General features: G+C 56.1%; 1 pseudogene; it reads left to right on the top strand.

The window, feature by feature from the left end:
- The first annotated feature begins 8,641 nt into the window (after nucleotides 1-8,641).
- Nucleotides 8,642-11,217, top strand: part of LOC101138104 (ankyrin repeat domain-containing protein 18A-like) — a 69,497-nt pseudogene continuing 66,921 nt past the window's right edge.

Genomic DNA, 11,217 nt, shown 5'->3' with positions numbered 1-11,217 from the left:
GTTTAGAATAAGTAAATCCATAGAGACAAAAAACTAGAATAGTGGTTGCCAAGGGCCATGAGGGGAGAGGGACAGGGAGTGATTACTGATGGGTTTCTCTTTGGGAAGATGAAAATGTTCTGCACTGAAACAGTGGTGATTGGTGACTGTACAACTTTGTTAATCCAGGGCCTGTGCCAGGGAAGGGCCAATGCAAGGACAGGGCAGGGACAGGGTGGCACAGGGCCAAGACAGGGCCAGGGTGGGGCCAGGGCAGGGCAGGGCCAGGACAGGCCAGGTAATGGTAGGGCAGGTCCAGGGCAGGGCCAGGGCAGGGCCAGGTCGAATGCTAAGGCCATGCCCAGAGCAGGGCCAAGGCAGAGGCAGGGCCATAACATGGCAGGGCCAGGGTAGCACAGGGCCGAGGAAAGGCCAGGGCAGGTAGGAGCCAGGGCAGGGCCAGGGCCAAGGCAGTGGCAGGGCCAGGACAGGGCCAGAAGCAGGGCAGGGCCACAGCTAGGTCAGGACCAGGGCCAAGTCAGGGTCAGGGCTATCGTAGGACCAGTGGCAGGGTAAGGGCCATGACAGGACCAGGGGCAGGGCCATGGGCATGGCCAAGGCAGGGCTCCAGCCTGGGCAGTGTTGGGCTGGGCAGGGCCAGGGTAGTACAGTGCCCAGTCAGGGCTGGGCCAGGGCAGGACCAGAACCAGGGCAGGCCAGAGCCAGAGTAGAACCGTGCAGGGTCACAGCCAGGGACATGACAGGACCAAGGGCAGGGCCAGAAGCAGGGCAGAACCAGGGCCAGGGCAGGGACATGGCAGGGCCAGGGCTTAAGACAGGGCCAGGTCAGGGCCAGGGCCATGGCAGGACCACGGCCAGTGGAGGGCCAGGGCACGGTGAGGGTAGCACAGGGCCAAGAAAGGGTAGGGTCAGTGTAGAGCAAGGACCAGGCCAGGGTATGGCAGGGCACAGCCAGGGAAGTCTAGGGCCAGAGCCAGGTCCGGGGCATGGACAGGGCAGGGCCAGAAACATGGCAGGACCAGAAAGGGGCCAGGGCAAGGGCAGGCCAGGGAAGGACCAGGGAAAAAGCATGGCCAGGGAGGGGCCAGGGCAAGGGGAGGGCCAGGGCAGAACCAGGGCCAGGGCAGGCCAAATGCAGGGCCAGGGTAGGGTGAGGGTAGGGCCAGGGCGAGGTCAGGGCCAGGGCAGGACTAAGATAGCACAGGGCCAAGGCCAAAGCCAGGGCAGGGGCAGGAGCAGGCCTGCATGAGGGCAGGACCAGGGACAGGGATATGGCAGGACCAGGGGCAGGGCAAGGGCCAGGGCTGTGCCAGGACAGAACAAGAGCAGAGCAGGGCAGTACCAGAGCCAGGCCATAGAGAGGGTAGGGCAAATGCCAAGGCAAGGCCAGGGTAGTGCCAGGGCTGAGGCAAGGTCAGGGAAGGTCCAGGGCTGAGTCAGGGCTAGAACCAAGACAGGGGTAAAGGCCAGGGCAGATCTAGGGCACAAGCAGCGCAGGCTAGGGCAGGGCAATAGCAAGACCAGGCCATGGCAGGGCCAGCCCAGGATAGAACAGGACACAGGTAGGGCAGGGCCAAGGACGTGGCTGGGACAGGACAAGGACCAGGGCAAGGGTATGGCCAGGGCAGAGGTAGGGCCAGAGCCAGGGTCTGGGCAGGGACAAGGCAGGTCCATTGCAGGGCCAGAGTTCAGACCAGGGCCAGAGCAGGGCCGGGGCAGGGCCAGGGCCAGGACCAGGAAAGGGGAATGTCAGGACCAGGGCCATGGCAGGACCAGCAACAGGACTAGGGCAAGCACAGAGACAGGGACAGGGTCAGGGCTAGGGCCAGAATAGCATGCCAGGGTAGGGCCAGGGCAAATCAGGGCCAGGACAGGGTCAGGCCCAGGGCTAGGCCAGGTATGGCCTTAAGCAGCGAAGGCCAGGGCCAAGGTCCATGCCAGGGCCAGGGCAGAGCCAAGACAGTGGCAGCTCCAGGGCAGGGCCAGGGTTAGGACCATGGACATGTCCAAGGCGAGTGCCAGGGAAAGGGCAAGGGTAGGGGGCAGGGTCAGGGTCATCTAAAAACCAGAGACAAAGCTAGGCCCAGAGCAGGGCCAGGACAGGTACCTGGCAGGGCCAGGGTCTGGGACAGGGCCATGGCAGGGCCAGGGCCACAGCCAGGTCTGTGCTATAGCCAGGTACAAGGCAGGGCTCAGGCAAAGCTAGGGTGAAGGCCAAGGTAGGGCCAGGGCAGGGTCAAAGCCAGGCTAGGGCCAAGGCAGGGCCAGGGCAGGCAGGACGGGTCTAGGAAAGCATAGGGCCAAGGCAGGGCAGGGCCAGGCCAGTGCCAAGATCTGGGCAGGGCCAGGGAACAGCCAGGGCAGGGACAGGGCCATGGCCATGGCCTGGGCAGGACCAGGTTCAGGGCAGGAGCAAAAGAAGGGCAAGGACAGTTCAGGTTCTTGGCACAGCCGGGGTCCAGGACAGGGTCAGGGTAGGGCCAAGGCAGGGTCTGGGCCATGGTAAGACCAGCGACAGGGCTGGGGCTAGGATAGTGACAGGGTCAGAGTCAGGGCAAGGACCAGAGCAGTGCAAGGCCAGGGTAGGGCCAGTATTTCAGGGTCAGGACAGGGTCAGGGCCAGGGCAGAACCAGGGTAAGTTCTCAAGCCAGAAAGGGCCAGGGCCAGGACAGGTCCAGGGTCTGTGTTAGGGCACGAGCAGGGCCAGACCAGGGTAAGGGTCAGGGCCAGGGCCAGGGTAGGGACAGGGCAAGAAACACGGCAGGACCAGGGGCAACACCAAGGCCAGAGCTGAGCCAGGGCTGAGTCAGGGCTGAGTCAGGGCAAGGCATGGTATGGCCTGTGCAGGACAGGACCAGAGCCAGTCCATAGAGAGAGCAGGGCCAATGTCAAGGCAGAGCCAGGCTGGTGCCAAAGCTGAGGTAGTGTCAGGGCATGTCCAGGGTGGGGCCAGGGCCAGGGCCAGAACCGAGCCAGAGCACGGCCAAGGCAGGGTAAGGCAGGGCAATGGCATGGCCAGGTCAGTGCCAGGACAAGGCAGAACAGGACAAGGCAATGGTAGGGGCAGAGCAGGGACAGGCCAAAACAGGGTCAAGTCACTTCAGGGCCAGGGCAGGGCCAGGGCCAGGGATATGGCAGGACAAAGACCAGGGCCAGGGTCAGGGCCAGGTCTGGGCTAGGGCCAGGTCCAGAGCAGGCCCTAGCCAAGACTAGGGTGAGAGCCAAGGTAGGGCCAGGGCAGGGTCAAAGCCAGAGTAGGGTGAGGGCAGGGCCAGGGCAGGGTGATGACACAGCCAGAGCACGGCAGGGCAAGGTGGTGGCAAGACCAGGGCAGACTACTGCCAGCTCAGGGCCAGGGAAAGGCCAGGGCCAGGACAGAACCAGGAAAGGGTCTGGGTCAGGGCCAGGAGCAAGGCAGAGCAGGGCCAGGGCCATGGCAGAGTCAGGGCAGGTCCTTGGCAGGATCAGGTTCCAGGCCAGGGCCAGGGCACAGGCAGGGGCAGGGCCTGGATAAGGGCAGAGCCAGGGATATGGCAACACCAGGGTCAGGGCCAGGGCCATGGCCCAGGCTGGGCCATGACAGGGCCAGAGCCAGGCCATAGTGAGGGCAGGGCAAAAGCCATGGCAAGGTCAGGGCAAGTCCAGGGAGCGGCCAGCGCCAGGCAGGGCCAGGGCACAACCAGTGCAGTGTAAGGCAGGGCAATGGCACTGCTGGGCCATGACAGGGCAAGGTCAGTGCCAGGAGAGGGCAGAACAGGCAGGGCCATGGTGGGGCCAGGGCAGGGACAGGCCAAGGCAGGGCCGGGACAAATCAGGGCCAGGACATGTCCAAGGCCAGGTCAGGGCCAGAACAGGACCAGGACCATGACCATTGGCAGGGCCAGTGCCATGGCAGGGCCAGGGTCAGGACAGGGGGCAGGGCCAGAGCCAAAGCTGGGTCAGCACAGATTCAGGGAAGGTCCAGGGCAGAGGTGGGGCCAGGGCCTGGGCCAGGGCCTGAGCCAGGGAAGGGCAAGTGCAAGGGCAGGACCAGAGCAGGGACAGGGCAGCACAGGGTCAAGACAGGGCCAGCGTGGGACTAGAGCAGGGCAGGGCTGAGACAGTCCAGGTAATGGTAGGGCAGGTCCAGGGCAAGGCAGGGCAGGGCAGTACAGAGCCAGGTCCACAGCACGGGCAGGGCATAGCCAGGCCCATCGTGAATGCATCGGCCCTCCCTACAAGGCTCCTACCACCTGGCCACTGCCACAGCCTGGCCACCGCTGTAGGCCTGCCCCCACCCTGGCCGCAGCCGCCTGCCCTCCTACTGCTCCAGCATGCTGCAGTCTGCATTGCCACCACCAGCCCACAGAGAAGCGAGCTGTGGTGTTGCAGGCTCCAGGTGTCTCCTCCTCCTCCTGGCACGGAGCAGCTGGGAGGGCAAAGCCAGAAAATCCTAGAGGAAGATGCAAGGGGCGGTAGTGTCAGAGCCTCACTTTGTCATGCCAGCCACTGGGTGGCAGGGGCCAGTTTCAGTGAAGGCACTCACACCCACCCTTCAAAGTCCAGACTCTCCTTTTGGCCCAAGCTGGCCAGAAACTGGGGCCTGGGGTGGGTGCTGGAGACACCATAGTGCCTGGCTCCCCACTCCACAGGAACTGCTGGGCCCACTTGGGCTGCACTCCTCAGGGAACAGGAGCAGCAGAAACTCAGACCCAGCCAACCCTCTGCACCCAAGTGCCACTTCCTGTTCCGGATGCCTCCATGTACAGGGCCCTGTCCCCAGTGGTGTCTGCTACTCCATACTGGGGGGTGCCAGGCAGTCTCTGTGGCACAGACCCAGAGTGCATGGGCCCAGGAACCACAGTGGGTGTAGGGGCTCTGCCATGCTCAGGATTTCCACAGAAACACTGCCTCTGCCACGCTCCAGTATGAGCAAGAGTAGGTTGCCCTCTGGAGTGTGGAGTCCAGGGAGAGGAGAACCGCTCCTTCCTTGGATGCCACCACTGTCGCTGCCAACTCTGCTGACCGTCGCCAGCAGTGCAGCCCCCAACAGTACCCAATTTGCCCCCCTCCATGGCTAATCCTGCCCTCAATAGCGCCCCCCACCTCCACCCCCCCCAACGCCACCAGGAGCGTATACCCGATAGTGCCCTAACCTATTCTCCTCTATGGGCATTGCAGTCCCAGAGAGCACCCATAACATGCCCCCCACCATGGGCAGTGCAGCCCCATATAATGCTACCAACCAGTACCCCCAGTGCAGACAGTGACACCCTAGATAGCACCCCCAACCCACCCCACACTGTGAAAAGTGCAGCCCTGATGGCCCCTATCCTATCACTCTGGTCATGCTGCAGTCTCTGTCACCACCACCACCAACCACAGTGAGGCAAGCCACTGGGCCACAGGCTCTAGCCTCCAGCAGCCGGGCAGGGAGCAGCTCTTGCTGATGGCTGCCTGCTACTACTCCAACCACGCTGCTGTCTCCATGGCCATCTTCTTTGACTACAAAAGAATAAAACTAGGTATCAATAAGAAGAATAATTTTGGAAACCATACAGTCACATGGAAGTTAAATAATACCCTCCTGAATGAATGACTAGTGGGTCATTGAAGATACTAAGATGGAAATTGAAAAATTTCATGAAACAAATGGTAATGAGGACACAATATACCAAAACTTATGATATGCCAAAAACAGTACAAAGGCAGAGATTCATAGCTATAAGTGCCTACCATCCAAACAGAAGAAAAACTTCAAATAAACAATATATCTTAAAGAACTAGTAAAGTAAGAACAAACTAAACCCAAAATAAGAAAAGAAATAATAGAGATGGTGGCAGAAATAAAGTTGAAATTAAAAAAATACACAAAATTAAACAAAAAATTGGTTTTCTGGAAAGCTACACAAAACTGACAAACTTTTAGCCAGGCTGACTAAGAAAAAAGAGAGAAAATTGAAATAAATAAAATCAAAAAATAATATAGGAGACATTACAACTGATACTTCAGAAATTCAAAGGATCTTAACTGGCTATTATATGCCAATAAATTAGAAAGCCTAGTAGAAATCCTAGATACATACAACCTACCTAGGTTCAACAGTGAAAACATCCAAGACCAGAACAGATCGGTAACAAGTAATGAGATCGAAACCATCAGAAAAAGTCTCCCAGTAAAGAAAAGCCCAGGAACTGATGGCTTCACTGCTGATGGCTTCACACCACACATTTACAGACCTAGTATCAATACTACTCAAACTATTTTGAAAAACAGCAGGGAATACTTCCACACTTATTCTGTGGGGCCATTATTACCCTCATACCAAAATCAGACAAAGACATCAAAGAAGGAAACTACAGGCCAGTATCTCTAATATTGATGCAAAAATCCTCAACAAAATACCAGCAAATCAAATTCAGCAATACATTAAAAAGATAATTCATCAGGATCAAGTGGGATGTATCCCTGGGATGCAAGGGTCATTCAACACTCAATGTGATACATCATATCAACCAAATAAACGACAAAACAGTATGATTATGTCAACTGAATCTGAAAAAGCATTTGATGAAATTCAGCATTCCTTCATGTTATAAATCCTCAAAAAACCAAGTACAGAAGAAACATACCACAACATAATAAAAACCACATGAGAGAGACTCATAGCTAGAATCATATGGAATGGGGAAAAATGGAAAGCTTTTCCTCTAAGATCTGGAACATGATAAGGATGCCCACTGTCACCACTGTTATGTAACATAGTACTGGAAATCCTAGCTAAAGCAATCAGTGCAGCACCTGATACGGTCCCCAACCAACCCTGCCCCCTGCCACCAGCAGTGTAGCCCCCCCCCCCATAGCGCACCCAACACACCCAAACTGCCCCCTCTCCCTGCACCGTGGGCATTGCAGCACCCCATAGCGCCCTCAACCCGAACCCCCCCCACCCGCACCCCCGAGCAGTGCAGCCCTGGATAGCACCCTTAACCCACCTCACTGCTGCCGGCAATACAGTCTGGGATAGTGCCCCCAACTAGCAGGCCTAGCGGTTTTCTCTCATCCAATCAGAACATGAAGTCCAGGAACCTGGCTTGCATAACCTCAGTATATAAAACATGCTAAGGGGGAATTGCGCCATTGCAGGCTGTTGTGCCTCAGCGTTCCCAACCCCTCCGTTCGCACCTTAAAGAAGGCGAAAGCGGAGTCCCCCGCCACACGCTGGGGGCTGGGGGCTGGAGGCTGGAGGCTGGATCCTGTGGCACCAGGGCTTGGCTCTGCATAGTGTGTGGCGGTGATGGAGACAGGCGACTGGCAGCGAGAGCTGCTCCTTGCCTGGATACAGGAAGGGAAAGAGGAGGCACCTACCACAGGCTGGAGGCTGGAGTCTGTGGGACTGCGGCTGGCCTCGCTGGCTCGCCTCGCTGCCGTGGGTGGCAGCAGCGGACACTGCAGCTGGCCAGAGCGTAGAAAGGCGATTGGGTAGGTGCGCTATCCGGGGCTACACTGCCCGCCGCCGGGGGCCGGTAGGGGTGTTATTCCGGGCGTCACTACTTTAGGTGTGCTACGCCGGGCTGCGCTGCCCGCAGCAGCGAGGGGGCGGGTTGGGGGCACTATCCTGGGCTGTATTGCCAGCAGCAGTAGGGCTGGTTGGGGGCCCTATTGGGTGCTACACTGCCCGCCACAGGGGACGGGTTAGGGCCGCTACTGTGGTTACACTGCCGGCGGCGCCGGGGTGGGGGGACTGGTCGGGGTGCTGACTGGTCTGGCTTCATTGCCCATAGAGGGGTGGGAGGTGGTTTGGGGGCTGCACCGCCCACGGCGGGGGACTTGTTGGGGGCGCTATCTGGGGCTGCAATGCCCCCCGCAGGGGATAGGTTAGGGGCAGTATCCGGTGGTACGCTGCAGGTGGGGGGGGGGGCGGGAAAGCGGGGGTACACGGAGGTGATTGGAGGGAGTGGTTTCAGGCGCTATCGCGGGCCAGACTGCTCATGATAGAGGGGGGCATTGGGTGCGCTACTGGGAGCTACACTGCCAGCGGCAAGGGGCAGTTTGGGGGCGATACCCCACCGGTGGCAGGTGGGGAGGTGTGGTGGGTTGTGGGCATCATTAGGGGGCTGTACTGTGGTCAGTGGGAGCGAGTTAGGGGAGCTATCAGCTGCTGCACTACCTGTGGCGGGGATCAGGTTTGGTGCGCTATCGGGACCATATTCTAGGTAGTGGCATACGGGTTAGGGGAGCTGTCGGGGGCTAAGCTGTCCACGGGGGGGGGTGCGGGTTGGGTGCGTTATCCAGGGCATCATACCCCGCGGCTGGGGGATGGTTGGGGGTGCTATCCGCTATCTGGGACGGCACTGCCCATCGTGGGGAGCGGGTTGGGGGCCTTAAGGATCCGTGGCTGCACTATTCACGGCGGGGATCAGGTTGCAGCGCTTTCTGGGCCGTCACTGCCGCGGCGGGGGGGTTGGTTGGGGGTCCAATCCGTGGCTGCATGGCCCACGGCAGGGGGCAGGTTGGGGGAGTTATCTGGTGCTGCAACGTCTGAGGCGGGGACGGGTTGGGGGCGCTATTCGGTTTCTACACTGCAGCGGCGAGGGGAGGGTGTTAGGGCGCTATCCCGGGTCCAACAGCTGGCGGCGGGTTAGGGGCGCTATCAGGGGATGCCCTGCAGGTGGCGGCAGAGGTTTCAGCAACACCAGTGGCCTACAAAGGAGCCTTCCTTCTCTCCCCAGGCTCCAGACTCTAGAGGGCGACCTCCTACTGCTCCTGCTCCTGGAGCGCAGCGAGCGCACAGCGTTTCCACAGGAATCCTGAGAATGGCAAGGCCCGCATACCCGCGATGGTTCCCAGGCCCGCCCCCTCTCGCAGCTGCAGCCCCACCTGCCAGCGCGTGCCGCCTCCGAGGGACTTCCGGGAGCCGGGCGGCCACCGCGGTGCGGGCGCGCGCCCAACGGCTTTGCGAGGCTCACTCGGTCTGAGAGGTCGGAGGCTGCGAGTGTCGCTGCTGAAGGCTGTGGTGGACCGGGCTGGATCGCGGATTTTGGATTAGATAATAGATTTGGGATCGCCGATTGGGGGTTGGATCGCGGATTTGGGGTTGGATCCAGGTTTTGGGGTTGGATAGGGGATTTGGGGCTGGGTCGGCGGGGGCGGGGGGGGAGGTGAAAAGGTGACAGGGAGCTGCCCCTTCTCAAGAGCCGGTGGTTGGGGGTCTGAGAAGTCACCACCACGAAGTTGTTCGGCTTCAGGAGCCGCAGGGGCCAGACGGTCCTGGGCTCCATAGACCATCTCTACACGGGTTCCGGGTACCGAATCCGGTACTCGGAACTGCAGAAGATCCACAAGGCAGCTGTGAAGGGCGACGCCGCGGAGATGGAGCGCTGTCTGGTGCGCAGGAGCGGAGACCTGGACGCCCTGGACAAGCAGCACAGGTAGCGGGGGCTCAGCCCGGGGTGGCAGGGGGTCCCCAAGTCCGGCTTTCCGGCAGCCCCTGGGACGGGGGCCTTGGAGGTCGCCGGGCACCCTCTGAGCGGCGGAGCCAAACGGACCCTCAGCTGTTTTCCATCCCTTATAATTCCCTGGCTGGAGCAGTTGGTGGAGAATTTGAGTGATTTAACTCACAAAGTTAAACATATACGGTGTTGTTAATTTTAACGTACACGTTTAAAACATGGTTTATATACATTATAGGAGGTGCCTAATGAGAGATCTCATTCCCCTATCAAAAATACCGTGAGTTATTTTCAGTAGGCGAAAAGTTCTCAGATAAAACTGTCCGTTTTACATCCGTATCCCGCTGTGTAGGTAGGTTCTTTATTGAAGGTTCTTAGAGAGAAACTTGGAAGTGGGAGGTGGGTTCTGTGTTCTTGAATGGGAAGGCACATTTTTCCCAAAATGTGAGCTCTTTCTGTGTTAATCAATTTTACATAGACCGAATGAAAATATCAAGGTTTTAACATTTTTGTATGACACCTGCTGTCTTTCACTATTGTGATGACATTTAAAAAAATTTCATAATGGAGTGAAAAAACACTTGCTCCTCTAGATATCAAAATGTGCTATTTCTACAATTAATTGTTTACTAACAGCTGAAAAGACAAACGCATAGAACAGAATAGGCAACCCAGAAACACTGAAATTATGTAAGATATACGTAAGGATTAATGAGTAGGAAAGGATGAATTGTTAACGAAAAAATGTCTGCTGTTTGAGGAAAACTAATGAAATTTTATGTCACAAACATGAGTTCCTGATGGAATACAGATTGAAATTTTTACATATGAAAATGAGTAAAGTACCAGAAGAAAACACAAATGCATATTTTACAGGTACACTTTATGTTGACAAAAGCCTTCCTAAGAATGACCTCATAAGCAGACATTCTGAAGGTTGATTTAGCAAACTAAAAATTAAAACTGCCTGTGTTTCAGAAAAAAATAACAAAAGAGAGCTTACTTGAAAAATATTAACTATATTATATATATATATATTCAGATGAAAAGTGTGTTTTCATTTTAGAGGGTATTCATTATATTCTTTTTCTTTTTTGAGTCAGAGTCTCAAACACTGTGTGTTTTGAGATGTCGCACTACAGTTTCCTAAAAAGTCCTCTTACTCTTGTAGAACTGCTCTACATTTGGCCTGTGCCAGTGGCCATGTGAAAGTGGTCACTCTCCTGGTTAGCAGAAAATGCCAGATTGATATCTGTGACAAAGAAAATAGAACGCCTTTGATACAGGTATATTAGAGCCAACTCTTTTAGCATGACATGGATTTGATTTGCATATATAGAATTAAAATAAATTGATCTCAATTAAATATAACTAGTTGGTGAAACCTATGGAATGTGTATTTTGAATTTCTTAGAATTTACTATCTGTTTCTTGGTCTAATATAGACAGGCTGTCCATTGCCAGGAAGAGTCTTGTGCCGTTATTCTGCTGGAACATGGCACCAATTCAAACCTTAAGGATATCTACGGCAACACTGCTCTCCATTATGCTGTGTATAGTGAGAGCACCTCACTGGCAGAAAAACTGCTTTTCCATGGTGCAAATATTGAAGCACTGGACAAGGTATAGATCAATCAACTTTCTTTCCAAAATATTTGTTTTAACATTGACATAGGTAAGGGTCAATTTTTTATATTTGGAAGCTCAACCATTCCCTGAATGCAAATGCAAATTATTTTGAAATAATTGTCTAAGATTTTATTTTAAATATTGATACTTTTAAA

The sequence above is a fragment of the Gorilla gorilla genome, chromosome 22, assembly GCF_029281585.2.
Source record: "Gorilla gorilla gorilla isolate KB3781 chromosome 22, NHGRI_mGorGor1-v2.1_pri, whole genome shotgun sequence".
In the NCBI taxonomy this organism is placed as follows: Eukaryota; Metazoa; Chordata; class Mammalia; order Primates; family Hominidae; genus Gorilla; species Gorilla gorilla.
This window is presented reverse-complemented; position numbering and strand designations above follow the sequence as displayed.